Raw genomic sequence first — 16,089 nt, 5'->3', positions numbered from 1 at the left:
TTAGTTCTAATTTCCATTATAACTCTTATAAAAGGAAACAACTAAAAATATCCACATTGCTAAGCTAGACTAGGTATTTATAACTTTTATAAATTAATTTATGTGTCATACCTCATGCAATGTTCATTCATTACTATATATAAATCTTATATAAGTTGTAATGAACTAAGCATACATGTTTTCATTCACCCTTATACTATAACACTTATAATATAAAGATGATGTATTAATATGCTTAATGCATGCATATATTATAACTCATATATTATATGATGCATGAACATGCTTTAATGTAATTTAATCATGCAAGCTACTATATTATAACTCTTATAATATAAAGATGATGCATGAATATATGCATAACCTATGGTGGGATTAAAATTATATGACATATAATTTAAACAAATATCAAATGTATATTCATAAAAAATTAATGGATCGGGATGATTAGCCTAAAAAACTGGAAATTAAATCTATCTATTACATAAACCATCGAGTCATCCGGTTCAAACAAGTGAATTGGGTCTTGAACCGCCCAGGCAAAGCCTCGCTCCTCTAATCGTGTAGCTTTTTCTTGTGATCGTCGAGTAACATTGGTCGAGTAACCACGATCGTGTAGCATGGATCGAGTGCCTTTGACTATGCGATAAAGCATGAAGGTCACTCGATCGTGCAACGCACCGAGTATGACACATGCCTAAACGATCGAGTAGAAGACAACTATGCGATGAAGCATGATCGTCTAAACGATCGAGGAGCAAACGTCGAGTATCAAATACCGAGTATCGAGTAGCTAGTGACTATGCGATGAGCATGCTGGCCTACTCGATCGTTTAGTGGGCGCCCCTACCATGCAATGAGTATCTCATACTCAACAATCATTTACCCTCATCGTTTATACGATCAAGTAGCCAACACAACATGATCGAGTAAACTCTTTACTCGATTGCGTAGCATCAACCATGCGATCATTTAGTAAATGCTACATATCGAGTAGAGCTTTTCTACACAATCGCCTAGCCAAATCTAAACGATCGTTTAGCCTGGGCTACACGATCTGACCAACCCTTGGTCTTCTTTCTCGATATGAACTGCATCTTCATGTGTTGAAGCTTCATCACGAATGACTGTTACAGACTTAAACACTTTGAATACATACTCGATAGCAAGTTAATTATGCCAAAAAACACAGGGGCCCTTACAAATTAACTTTGAAATATAAAAGAAAGCAGTAATAAATAGAGGCAATCATCCAGAACATCCATTAATTCACATCCACAAATACATCTAACACTTAAACGCAATGTAGACATGCTTAAAACCCACCATGATTGTAAATGCAATTCAATACATCAATAGAATTTAGAATATCAGAACAACCTGACTCTGATACTAATTGAAGGAACTCTTAAATAAGAGTACCATTGAGCGGAAGTAAGATCATTCCAAACCCATTGTGAAAGAATAAAACATTTACAAACAAACAACCACAATTATGCATCATTGAGTAAATTATAACATGCTTTCAAGTTAAAAACAAAGTGAATCAAGTGACATACCTTTGAAGAACTCTTCTTTAAGTATTCCTTCGATCAAGACTAGTCCAACGTTCAAGTAAACTTGATCAAATGCATGAATGCAATGAACAACCAGTGTAAATCAAAAGCTGTTAGATCCTCGAACACAATTGAGTAATACTCGATCCTCGAACGACAATTCGACACTACTAAGAGGCTACCTTGGTATTATCGGTGTGAGAATCTAGGAGGTGTAGGCTCTGTGTGAATTTTATAGAAGGAATGAGGAAGTATACGATCGAGTAAGTGGGAGAAAGGCTAAGTCTATCGCATAGACTGAGTACTCGATCGTTGGGTAAATGTGGAACTATTGTCTAGCAAACTCGCTACTTGATACTTGATCATTCACTCTCTCAGTGGCTATCGTATAACTTTTTTTTTTTTTACCCGATTGAAATGACTTGCATTACTAAAAATGAAACTGATAGCAACTTCCCACTCAAACGGTTAAAGGAGAAAATAATAACCAACCATACAATTATCTCATAATTTTTTTAATTATAAATAAATATAATAACTAATTTATCATATTTTATTTATAACCTATGGTTTTAATATCACATCATATGTAATATTTAGACCAAAGTTCTTTTTCTCCTTAATGACATTTAATATAAATCATATTTATACTAATTCCTCCAATTAACGTATCTAATACATCAAATCAATTATATCACATATAATTGAATCAATTTAATTATATCATATATAATCAAATTCCCTCTTGTTAATTTGAACACTTCAAACTAACCCAAAAACTAATTCTCAACATGAATCCATTGAGCTACCAAGAGAACCTTATGAACCTGTAGCTTGAAGCTCAAACGATACGTGAATAACTGATTAATCTCTTTAATCATGATATCCAACATCTGTTAACTGTCGAACATTCCACTAAAGATCGACAGCTGCACTTTTCGTACTACAGATATATTTATGTATCAATTGGATATAACTAATCAACAGTACAGTGATCTTACATAAATCGCTTGTAGGTACAGCTGGACTAATTTACCATTTTGCCCCTGTAGTTACATCTAACTCCTTAAGTACTACTGATTCCTCTAATGAACAATATATCATAGTCCTACTATGAGTGAACACTTCTCGGGCCATGAGAAGGTGTGACGCCACATTGTTCAAGTTCTGGAATCAACCCTTATGGGAATAATTATCTACTTATCCCTACTTCCGAGAAAGAGTGAATTTCATCTTGTGTAGTTGAGTTCCCAGCTCCCCAATCAGATGAATCTCCAAAGTTGTAGGTTTGAGTAGGCGATCTGGCCACTCGCACCCATACAAATCAAAGGACCGCCCTTATAGGCAAGAGTTCCTAATTCACTCAAGATTAAGGTCATTTTACCTATGGTCATCCTAGTAAAATGAAAGTCTCAGTCAAGAATAACGTTATATAACGAGACTAAACATTTCGTGGTCTGGTATTATACAAACTCCTTTGTATAGGATACTCCCAATCGCATTTCTCTACATGAATGACTAGGATCAGATCATTTGTAGCACTTTAAAACACTTGTAACATCTACAAAGCGGGCCGCATCCATAGTGTCACCAGGTTAAGGTTTCCCTCCTTTATCCATATACTGACCATTTAGGTTATCACTTAAGGCACGATCCACTTGTATGTCTCCACATACATGCTTAAGTTACAACGATAACCATGGATCTTAGTTTATTGGTTTGTGGTTAATGCAACTAAAATATCTCATATTTCATAGATAGTAGTGAATAAAATATCTCATATTATTACATCATAAATGTTTGTTCATACACGTGTTTACAAACTACAGGATCCTACGAGATTTAGGGTATTAACCCCAACAGTAACTATAAGGTCAAAACAGTAATTTTGACTCAATTATACTTACGAGCAATTTGTGGAGGGTCATCGTACTGTTGGCTGGTTATATTCAATGGACACAAAAATATATCTGTAGTCCAAAGAGTGCAACTGTCGATTTTTAGTGGAGTGACCGACAGTTAATAAATGATGAATAATTTAATTAAAGGAGTTTAATTAATTATTCACGTACCGTTGGAGTTTCAAACTACAGGTCTATGAGATCCCCTCTATATCTTAACAGAAATTAATGAGAATCAATTTTTAGATTCATTTGAATTGTTTAAATTAATTAAGAGAATTAATTATATAGATATTATTAATTTAATCTAATTATATATATATATATGATATAATTGCTATAATGTATTCGATACATTATAAAATTTATTTGAGAGAAAATAAATAAATAAATATTTGAATATGATTCAAATATTAATTATATGAATTTTATTCATATAATTAAATTTAATATAAATGAGATTTATATTAAATGCTATTGTTGAGAGAATATAAACTATATATTATATTGTATTTGACACAATATAGAATCTATAGGTTATGTGTTATATTTGATATGACATATAGTTTAATGTATATATATGTGATAAGGTAATTACCATATAAATATATATTAAATTGATTTATGAAAATAAAATAAATTATTTTATTTTATTTTAAAAATATTACTCCCTTCCTTTTCTCTATTATTATTATTATTTTTTTTTTTTTTATAAAAAACATGGTAATGGGGAAGTTAGAAGAGAGGTAGTTCTTCTTCCTGGTGTATGGTTTTTTCTCAATAGTGAGATACACAGAAGGGTTCTGTGGGAAAATTGGAACATATTTCTTCCTCTAAAAATCTCTCTAAAATCCCTCTATTAAAAGCTTCTATACAAGGATCAAATATCCAAAATATAGAAGTAAGGATGACATGTCCTTCAGTTGACATTTCTTTCACTCTTCACTACACACGTGTTCCGGGATTGGTCTGCTTAACCATATACAGTCACCTGGGTAACAATTTGTATGACTTTTCCCAGTCACTGAACACTTTAGCCAATGCCTTTCTTTTGCCCGCCCATACCCTATGGTAAGAAACATGATATCTAAATTTTATTTTATGTCGGACTATTGTTGGGTCATGCTGATGGATGGTTTTTCTCGTACGGCATAACAAAACTTTGCAATCATCGATGAATCTAATTGCACATGATTGTGACTAAGTTCTGAGTAAAAACATGTATGCTGATCAATATATTTAGTGATCTCAAACAAGTCATGAGACTTTTTATTTGTTGCACGAAGTCTCCATTCGCAACATTCTTCCAACTTCTTACATCGAATTGCCAAAATCGTCGGTGTCGATTCCACAACCTCATATGGAGCATGACATTAATAGCAAAACATTTGACCGTATGTTGTAACATTTCTTGAACTTGACAAATCATCCCATTATATAATTGGGTATTGTCAACATCCACAGGGGCTACAATTGGGTCGTGTTCTCAAATGTTATCTATTACATTCATATCCAAATCGTTGAATGTACTAAAGGTAACTCATGCTCATGACCATAAAAATCTAACTCTTCAAATTCATCGTCTGTTTCTGTTCTAAAATCCATTTTTTGATTGTTAGCCACCATATCTTCATCATCATAGGGTGGTGCAACTGATTCAGAATCAGGGTCAATACATTGAGTCGGATCTTTAAACTGACTACAGGGTGCATTCAAGTTTATATCCAACCCTACCATTAACATATAAACGCACTAAATTTGAGGAGTGACATCGCGATTAAGAACATCAAGTTCATTGTTTGTTCATTAGGAATAGGAAATAACATAAACCTTACTAATTCTGATGGTGTTAGATTAGAATGTCTATATATTATTTCTAACTGACTTGCTCTCATATTTACACCAAGTGACATCCTTACCATTTCACTGAATTGTTAAAAAACAAGCTCACTGTTCACATTTATGCTAAAAACCGCACGTGGTGGTTGGTCATAATGAACTCCATCAACACCATCAATCACATTACCATTTGTAAAAAATGTAAATTCCAAACATTTGTCTATCATTTTCTAAAAGAAAAAAAAGACAAACAATACATTACTAATTATCAAACTTAAATACAAAAAAAAAAAAATATATATTAAAAAATATTAAAAAAATAAAATTAGTTTGAACATCAAAGTTATTAAAAATAAAAAAATCGAATATTATTAAAAAAAACAAACAAGAATACTAAACTTTTTATAATAAAAAATTTTAAACATCAAATTAATAAATTTGTATTAAACTATAAACTAAAATTTCTTCTTAAAAAATAACTAAAAAAACATACTAAACTTTTTAAACGATAAACATTAAAGTTAAATACTAAAAAAATCAAATATAAAAGTCTTTATATACACTGACACACGAATGATTGCATGAAATATATATAAAAAAATCACAATAATTTTGTATTAAACTATAAACTAAACTTTTGTATTAAACTAAATATTTTACTAATTATTAAACTTAAATACAAACAAAAACAAACAAAAATATATATAAAAAAATTAACTTAGTTTGAACATCAAATTTATTAAAAACTAAAAGAATTGAATATTATTTATAAAAAATAAACATGAATACTAAACTTTTTATGGTAAAAAACTTTAAACATTTTTTTAAACGATAAACATCAAAGTTAAACAAACTTTCATTAAATTAATAATTTTTTTTTTAAAAAAAACAAACAAAATACTAAATTTTTTTAATTAAAAAAAATACTAAAAAAATAGAATATCATATAAAAAAAAAAACAAACAAACAAGATTACTTCTTTTGCCTAAAATCTAATGTCTTAGATTTAAGCCATTAGATTTTAGGCATTAGATATTGTACTAACAAAATCTAATGTCTTCAAAAACAATAAATTCTAAAAATCTTAACACTAATATTATTTAAAATGTAAAAGAAAATATTAACACTGTAGATGTAATATAATATAAATAAAAATATTAAACTATAAATAAAAAAAAACTATTAACATTCAGACTATTAAAAAATTATTATTGAATTGAGACTAACATGGTAGATCTAAAATACTAACATAGTAGACTAACATTAACATGGTAGACTAACATAAACATAGTAGGTCTAAAATATTATTGAATTCAGACTAATAGCAATATATAACTAATATTAAAAAACTATTAACATCAATATATAAGGAATTAAAATGATATATCTAGCATAAAACAAATATAAACAAGTATGAAAAACAAAAAACTAGTAATAAATAAAAGTTAAACCCACAAATTCAATAGTGATTCTACTTTTTCTTCAAAGTGACAGCGTTCCCCTTTTCTTTTGTTATTTGTTATCTGGCAAAAAATACAAAAAAATAAAACAATATCAGAATCTATAACTTATTTTTTTAATTAAAAAATAGGAATTGAGTTGAGTGAACGTATACCTCTTTTTGAATCTTTGTTTCTCGAACAACACTAAAAACTATAAAAAAGAAATAATAATATGAAAATAGAAACAAAATTTATAATTATTTTTCAAAAACAGAAATCCAGTAGAGTGAATGAACAAACATGTATAACTTGTGATCAGAGAAGGGTGAAGTGTGGAGGAAAGGATTCACACGAAAGAGAAGAAGAGAGTAATGCAAAGAGCAAGAAGGCATGGAGCAAGAGAGCAAGAGGCGATTTGAGTTATTGTTTAAAAAACCATAGGTCGAGAGTTCAAATTCGACCCACAGATTTAAAATCTCTAACTGTGATGAGCCAATTCGGTATAGGGAAGTGACGAGACGATTCGACATGCGGACAGAGAGCAGAATGTCGAGGGTTGAAGATTTTACCTATGTAGGTCGAGTTTTGAATCCTCGACTTGCTTTTTAATTTTTTGTATGTCGAAATTTCAATCCTCAACTTACTTTAGGTCGAAATTTTAATCCTGACTTAATTTTTTATTTTTTTTTCTGTCTCAAAATTCTAAAACTATCACAAATCTCAAAATAATTTGAAAATACCATATTTCACTCATTACTTTTTCAAACGGCAATATTTAAATAAAAAGTCCGACGAAAAGAGGGCATAAGGAAAAGATTCAACGCTTCAAATTCTTATTAAAGCCTCCTGGTCTAGGTCTTATAGTAATGTTAATCTATGCAAATCACACATCTCCAAACTCCATATAAAAAAAAATAAAAAAAATAAATAAATAAACCTCTAAAATAGATATACAAAGCTTCGTTTTGTCTTATATAGATAGGGTAGATTGGTTAATGCACACTTTTGCACTGGTTGCTTTTGGGGTTGATTTTAGAATTAAAACTTAAAAACTGGTTTTTAAAAAATCTTAATCGTTTTCGTCTTGGATTTTTTTAACAGATTACTTTATTTTTGGGTATACCAAACAGATCAAACCAAACTTCAATAAATAAAAAAGTACATCGAAAATTAAAAACGAATTAAGTTCAACACTGGTGCCTAATATCTCCGTTGCCGGCTTCTTTTTCCAACTCCATCTCCACCTCCTCTCGTTGCATCGAATTTCTCACCCAATAGTCCATTACAATGTCCTCCTCTGAACTCCTCAGACTCTTTGACTTCCACTTTATCTCTTCCTTCAGCACTTCTGTTGCAATAAAAACCCCACCCAGATCTTCGTCGTTGTCGTTAACACAACAGTCACCTACAAATCCGACTGATTCTATGAATGTGATTTCATCTCCTCCGCTGTCATCTCCTTTTATCAGTTGTTACTCCCACTTTGCTTGCATCTAAAACTCTACCACCATCAAATGTCCACTGTCTCCTCTGCCGCCTCGGACGGTTTTGCCAACAACTTCACCACCAACTCCGTCCTATGTTCCGCCTCCGTTCTAATGTGTTTAGTAAAACAAATAGTTTATTTTCAATAAATTTTATCAAAAGTATTTAAATAAAAATATATTTTTTTAAAAAAATACTTTTTTTCTCAAATCAATTTAGATGAACTTTTAAATTAATTAAAACAATCGATTTTTAAACACAGGCTCATGTCAGGGGCTTTCAAAACCAATTTTCTATTAAGATTTATTTTATATCTTTCTCACGTAACGAGTATATTCCCTAATTTTTCATAAATTGAATGCGACCAATTTTTTCAAATCATACCATATCGGTTTTTTTTTTTTAATTAAAAAAGTTACCGATGTTTCCCATAATACTCAACCATTAATCAAGCTCTAAAGCTTAAAAAACACTAATTTGCATCATATTATTATTGATTTTTCTAGTACATTCGCTATCAATTATTTTAAAAGTTACTACAATTCCAATCTAATTCTTAATAAAATTAATACTATAATTTATCAAAGTTATAGCTCAATTAATATATAGATATATTAACGATCAAAAAGTCTATAGTTCGAATCCGCACCTCCTATTTTACTCGTTAAAATTAAAAAAAAGATTATAACTTGAGTACACTGAATATTCTCAGACCTCTTCTTCTATTTTTATATATAAATATATCTGAGTCGTTTAGACGTTTTTTTTCTTTTCATCAGCTTGCTTCTAACTTCCAAGGTGAAATTATCTTTTCCTTTAGATTTGCCTAAATTTTAGGCTCCAACGGGTATTATTTTTTTAAAAAAATAGTAGATATATACGTACAAAAAAACAATATTTTCATTGATATAAGACTTTTGGTGAAGAAAATTATGAGCGTTTATATCAAAATATACAATATTAAACTAATTGTAGATATACATGTGGGAGGGTGTTATCCACAATTGAATTGAAGTTATTTGTTATGATAAATTGAAATATATATTTCCCCCCCTTTTTTTTTTCTTTTGCTTTTCTTTGGATTTAATTGTTATCAATTTCACTTTGATTGAGAGTTGAATTGGATTGGTTCAGATTACTCAAACTATTGATTTAAATTTTTGTTCTAAAAATCATATATTAAATGAAATTAACCATTCAATTTCAATTTATATTAAAAGTTGATTTTTATGATTTATTGAAGAATAAATTATTAAAATAATATTAAAATAAATATATGCCTATATAATTGTACTATAAATAAAAAATATTTGTTAAAATTAATAATAAATTCAAGTTAATTCAGATAAGTTTTGGTTGTTTTAGGTGAATCATCCATCTTTGACATATAGACCAGAATGTAGCAGCAAGTTAATACATGTTTTCTTTTAACTTTAATTAGGAACTTCGAGGTTGTATATATACACGCATTTAAAAAATGGTTACACAAATTTGATGAAACATTAATTTGTCATCTGATGTGCATTGATTTATTTGTGTTTTTATAATTAAGGATATTGAATATTTATATTAATTTTTTTGATGCTACACAAGTCACATAATAAAATTAAAAATTTGATTGATTTAAGCTTTGTTGTCTCTTTTTCATTTTATTTGATGCTACACACAGTGACAGATTTTCAATAATTAAGGTTGTTGAGAAATGACCATCTTGAGAATTTTCAATAATTGAGGGTGTTGAGAATTTTTAATTATTAAGGGTTATATTTGTAAAAAAAATGGAAAAAAAATACGGCTATATATGTTGTATGCTATATTTAAAATTGAGAAGATATTAACTTACACAAGTCAAAGTGTTATGAATAAAAAAAAGAAAAAAACAAGAATCTTCAATAATTGAGGATTATATTAAATAACGATAGGATTTTTTATTTTTTTTTATTTTTTGTCGTCTTTAGTCCTAACACCTTTTGATATTCAAGTTAAGGAAGTTCTTTTCCTTCAAGGTCCCATCCTAAACGAGGAAGATAATCCGTGTTAAGTGATAAATGGAAGAGGAAATAGGGAAAAAAAATTTCTCAGTTACCGATCAGGAATGCTTGAATATGTTAAAAAAAAATGAATACATAAGGGATTTAGGTTGCCCGTTTGCGAAGCTTATTCGATCTCTTTATGAAAACATTCATTTACCCTAGGGCGATATGTCCTATTTAGTCAATTGAATGTAAAATAGATGTGAAATAGTTATTGCACCTTGGAGAAATCATTGTCCTGAAAACAATTACGACCCAACCTTGGTGTCAATCGTTGTGTCGGTTGCTCCCCAAAGTTAACACAATATCCAAATTCAAGTGTGCACTCGTCGGTTGCTCTCTAAGGTTAACACAACATTCAAATTCAATCGTGTACTTGTCGGAAGATAGATTCGAATCAAGAGGACTCACCGGAAGATGGATCAAAATCAAGGAGAAAATGATGCTCAAAACATAATGGAACAGAAAACAATATTGGGAAAACCTGATTTTACAGAATGGTGTTTCTAGGTTTTTAAAGAAGAACTTGATCAAAACGGCAAGGGTTGAACTATCACAAATGGGAAGAAAATTTAATTTTTAGGTTGAAAAATTTAACCAGATTACTAATAGAAAGTTGTTTCTTTTTCACGCAAGCACGGTTACCCAAACTCGTTCGTCGACGATGACAAATGGAGATGGCGACGGACCGTGTTACCCAAACCAGTCTGTCGACGACGGACGACGACGACAACGCATGCGTGTGGTGAAAGAGTTATACTTCCACCACCACCACACTTTGCGGTCACCTTAGTATTTATACCTTTAAGGTAATGCTTAATTCTCTAATGTGAGATTCTTTTTACTTTTGCTATGGGCCTAAGCCCAATAGCCATTTTCAACAATCCCCCACAAATGACTATTATAGAAAAATTTAAATAAAATAAATTATTTGAAGAAAATATTCTGAGTAAAGATAGGAGATCAAACTTAAACATTAATATCTAATGATTTGAATTGATGCATAGTGAAGCGGGGCAACAACTTTATTAGAGAAAGTGAGTTACCTCTTGAGCTTTCAATACATTAGTTGAGAACCTCACAACACGTTTTACTCAAAGTATTTTTCCTTGATTCTGTAATATGGAGTGTGCTAATTAAGGCCATGCACGTAAACCTCGGGTCATCGTGAAAGTTTTAGAAAGAGACCATTAAACTCTTTCATAGAAGGCAACCACATCTTCACTATCACGTCAAATGCTTTATCAAGTCTGTTGTAAACAAACCACTCATAATTGAGCTATGAAGACTTCATCATCTAGTCCATACCAGAACCAACTTCATCAAGTCTGTCAGAGACAAACCATTCAGATACTGAGCTATGGAGAATTCAACATTATCCATCAAGTCCATATCAGGATCATCCAAAGAAAGAGCTAATCATTTAAAGGTTTTAGTTTTATCCATCAAGTCTGTACTAGGATCACTCAAATAAAGGACTATGGATCATCAAGTCTATCGAAATAGACCTTCTGAAAAGGAAAAAACTATGGACCATCCAGTCTATTGCAATAGACCACCCAGATAGAGGGCTATGGACAACTAAAAGGGTTTAAGCCCCATGTTCACCGAGGATTCTAAAATTATTTTCCTTGTTAGCCTTTTGGTAAGAGGGTCAGCCAGATTCCTCTCGAACCTCACAAATTTCAAGGAAATAACTCCTCCTTTTAACAACTATTTCACAGCTCCATGTCCAAGATAGATATATCCTTTTTCGATATTATATACACTATTCTTGGCAATTTCTATGACAACTTGTAAATCACAATGTATCAAAACTGGTACGAATGTCCTTACAATGGTACATCTCCTAGTAGACTTCTAAGCCACTTCAGCCTCTTATTCTATTAATCTAGAGTAATAAATTCAGATTCCATGATGGATCTAGCTATGCACGTCCATTTTGAATACTTCCACGATATGGCTCCTCTGCAGAGTAAGAATGCATATCCATTAGTAGAATTGACCTCATCATTATTAGTTACCCAATTTGCATCACAATAACCTTCTAATACAACAAAGAATTTATTGAAATGCAAATAATAGTCTATCGTGCCCTTAAGATATCTCAACAAACGACGAAGAGCACCCCAATGTCTTTATCAGGTTTATGTGTATATCTACTCAATGTACTCACAACACATGCAATATCAAGTCTGGTATAGTTCATTAGAAACATAACACTACCTATGATTTTTGCATATTTAGATTGAGACACACTAACTCCTTTATTTTTCTTAAGACTTAAACTAACATCATAAGGTGTTCTTATAGGAGGATCATCAAAGTAGCCAATTCTCTTTAATAATTTTTCAATATGTAGTGTGATTAACATAGAGAAAAACTATTTTCTGTTTTCCTTATTTCAACACTAAGTATTATGTTAGCTTCTCCTAAGTCTTTCATTTCAAAATGCGACAATAATAACAAATTGGTATTATTTATTACCTCTATGTTTGTTCCAAAGATGAGCATAACATCAACATACAAGCATACAATCACACACTCTGCTTAAAACAATTTTGAACAAACACATGTATATGAGAGATTCACTTTAAACCCTTTTTTTTTTATTAAAGTATTTTTGATTTTTTCATACCATTGTTTGAGATCTTACTTAAGACCATAAAGTGATTTTTTTAAGTTTACATACTTTATTTTCCTGACCGACAACTATAAAACATTCAAGTTGTATCATATAAATTTCTTCTTCTAGATCACCATTAAGAAAACTAGTTTTGACATTCATTTAATGAATTAAAAGTTCATGGATGGTAGCTAGTGCAATCAAGGCTTTAATTGTAGCTATTTTTGTTACAAGAGAATACGTGTCAAAGTAGCCAATACCTTATTTTTGTGTACACTCTACTACTACTAACCTAGCCTTGTATATTTGAATTGAACCATGTGGTCTTAGTTTCTTCTTGAAAATCCATTCACACTTAATAGGCTTACTTCCTTCCACTAAGTCCTAAGTTTGGTTCATGGTTAGAGAATTTAGTTCAATCTTAATAGCCTTTTTCCATAAGCTAGAGTACAGAACTTAAGGCTTCTTGGTAAGTTTTAGGATCCTCATTTATTAGATACATACATGCAAATTGCCAGTCAATATCATTTGACCTTTCAACTAAAAAAGTAGTCAAGAAATCAGGACCAACATTTTTCTCAGTTCTCTATCTCTTACTTCTTCTAGGTTAAATTTCATGCATTCTATCAGAGGTTCTAGCATCTTCAATTTCAAGCATACTACTAGTAACTTTATCATTTTCAGTTTCATTTATACTATTAAATGAAGAATGCATTGAATTAGATACATTATCATAACTAGATGTTCTATCTAATTCATATTATACCTTTTTCATTGAAAATATATGTTCAAAGAATTCGACATCCCTATATTCACAGATGGTTCTATCATTCAAGCACATAATTCTATATGTAGCATTATTTTGAGCATAACCAATAAACACACAATCAAAAGTTTTAGATCCTACTGTAGGTTTTTTAAAAGTAGGATATGCTACCTTATCCAAACATCCCCACATCCTTAAGTAATTGAGATTAGGTGCATAACCTCTCCAAAGTTCGTAAAGTGTCTTATCTAGTTTTTTGTGAGGTACTCTATTAAGAATAATAAGGTAGAAAGCACAACTTCCCCCTACATATCATCATACAGTCAAAAACTTAACAACACAGCATTCATCATTTTCTTAAGAGTTCTATTTTTACGTTTTGCTATACCATTTTGTTGTGGTGAATAAGGTGCAATAATAATTCATGAATAATGTCATTTGATTCACAAAATTCTTTAAGATAATTATCACTGTATTCACCACCTCTATTTGTCCTTAACCTTTTAAACTTCTTATATAATTGATTTTCTACTTCTGTTTTATATTTAAAAAAACATAGTACCAGCTTCATCTTTAGTTTTTAAAAGATAGATTTTAGTATATCTATAGAAAACATCAATAAAAGATATGTAGTAATTTTTTCGCTTCTACTTGTGGTGTTTTTGAAACCAGCTAAATCAAAATGAATCAATTCAAGCAGTTTTGTACCTCTATAGGTAACAAATTTGAAAGGTTTCTTGTTAAACTTTGCTTTCACACAAACATAACATTTACTAATTTCACATGTTTCAGATGCATTGAACACTTTTAAATCTTTAAGTTTCTTAACCGATGCAATATTCACATTTCCTAATCTACCATGTCACATATCAAGAGACTTAACTATGTAATCATAATTAGAAGCACTTGCATTCATCATATTCATAACAGGAACAGTATTCAAGACAAAAGACCATCAGTTGGATACCCCTTACCAAAAAAGTCTTCATTCTTGGTGAGGATAACCTTGTTAGCTTCTAGTACAATTTTAAGCCCAGCCTAATTTAATAAACTTCCAGATACCAAGTTCATACATAAGGAAGGTACATACAACACATTACTTAAGGATAAAGTTTTTCTAAAGGTTAATTTTAAAAGAATCTTCCCTTTTCCAAGTATTCCTATCATGGTAGAGTTACCCATGAATATACACTCTCTGTTAGTAGAGTCCTGGTAGTCTTGAAGAGCTCTCAGTTTGAGCAGAAGTGTTTTAAAGCTCCAGTGTCAAGAATCCAGTAAATTTTGTTTGAAATTGAGCAAATAGCTCTTTCTTTATATCAGTTAGTAAACCCAAATCAATCTTAATGAGTAAGATATCATCCACATATAACACTAAGAAAGCTACTGAACTGTTGATGATCTTCTTGTAAACATAAGGTTCCTCAACATTTTGGTCAAAGTCATAGGACTTGATCGTAATATCAAATCTTATATTCTAAGATCGAGAAGCCTATTTCAATCCATAAATGGACCGATTAAGCTTGTAAACTTTTTGTTCTTGACCTTATTTAATGAATCCCTTTGGTTGATTCATATAGATAGTTTCATCAAGATTATTGTTTAAAAAGGAAATCTTGATGACCATATGCCATATTTCATAGTCATAATATCAATGGACGAGAGAATTCAGATAGACTTAAGGATAACAATAGGTGAGAAAGTTTCTTTAAAGTTTACTCTCTCAACGTGGGTATAACCCTTTGCCACTAGTCTAGCATTAAAGGATTACACTTTACCATCTACACCTCTCGGTCTCTTATAGATCCATTTGCAACCTATAGGTTTTATCCTATCAGGCTAATCTACAAGATCCTAGACAGGACTGAAGTACATAGACTTCATTTCTAGATTCATGACTTTAACCCATTCATCTTTGTCCACATCAACCATTACCTACTTGTAGGTTAATGGATCCTCAACGTCATCATTTGCTATGATTGCTTGAGTTTCTGTTAAACCCAAATATCGAGTAGGTTGGGTTATAACTCTCCTACTACGTCGAGGCTCTCTCAACTCTTGAGAAGGGTGTGCTTGGCTAAATAAAGCAACATCAAGCAACTTTTGTTGAAGTGCTAGCTTATTCAACAACTCTTGTCAAAGTTTCGGTAGTCTCGTTGGAAAACTCATTGAGTACGGTTTTACTTCTTGGTTTATGCTCCCTAATGTGGTCTTCCTCCAGGAAAGTAGAATTTTTCTATACAAATACTTTATTCTCTTTTGGATCATAAAAGAGACCACCTCACATTTCTTTGGAGCATCCTACAAATAGGCATAACTTTGTAGCACATGAGTTGGACCCCAAATCTTAAGATGTTATAAACTACTTTTACGACCTCTCTATAATTCAAAAGATGTCTTAGAAACACTTTTTTATGGAACTTTGTTCAAAAGATAAGTTGCAG

The sequence above is a fragment of the Benincasa hispida genome, chromosome 11, assembly GCF_027475165.1.
Source record: "Benincasa hispida cultivar pf3 chromosome 11, pf3_genome.v1.1, whole genome shotgun sequence".
In the NCBI taxonomy this organism is placed as follows: Eukaryota; Viridiplantae; Streptophyta; class Magnoliopsida; order Cucurbitales; family Cucurbitaceae; genus Benincasa; species Benincasa hispida.
Note: the sequence above shows the minus strand (reverse complement) of the source record.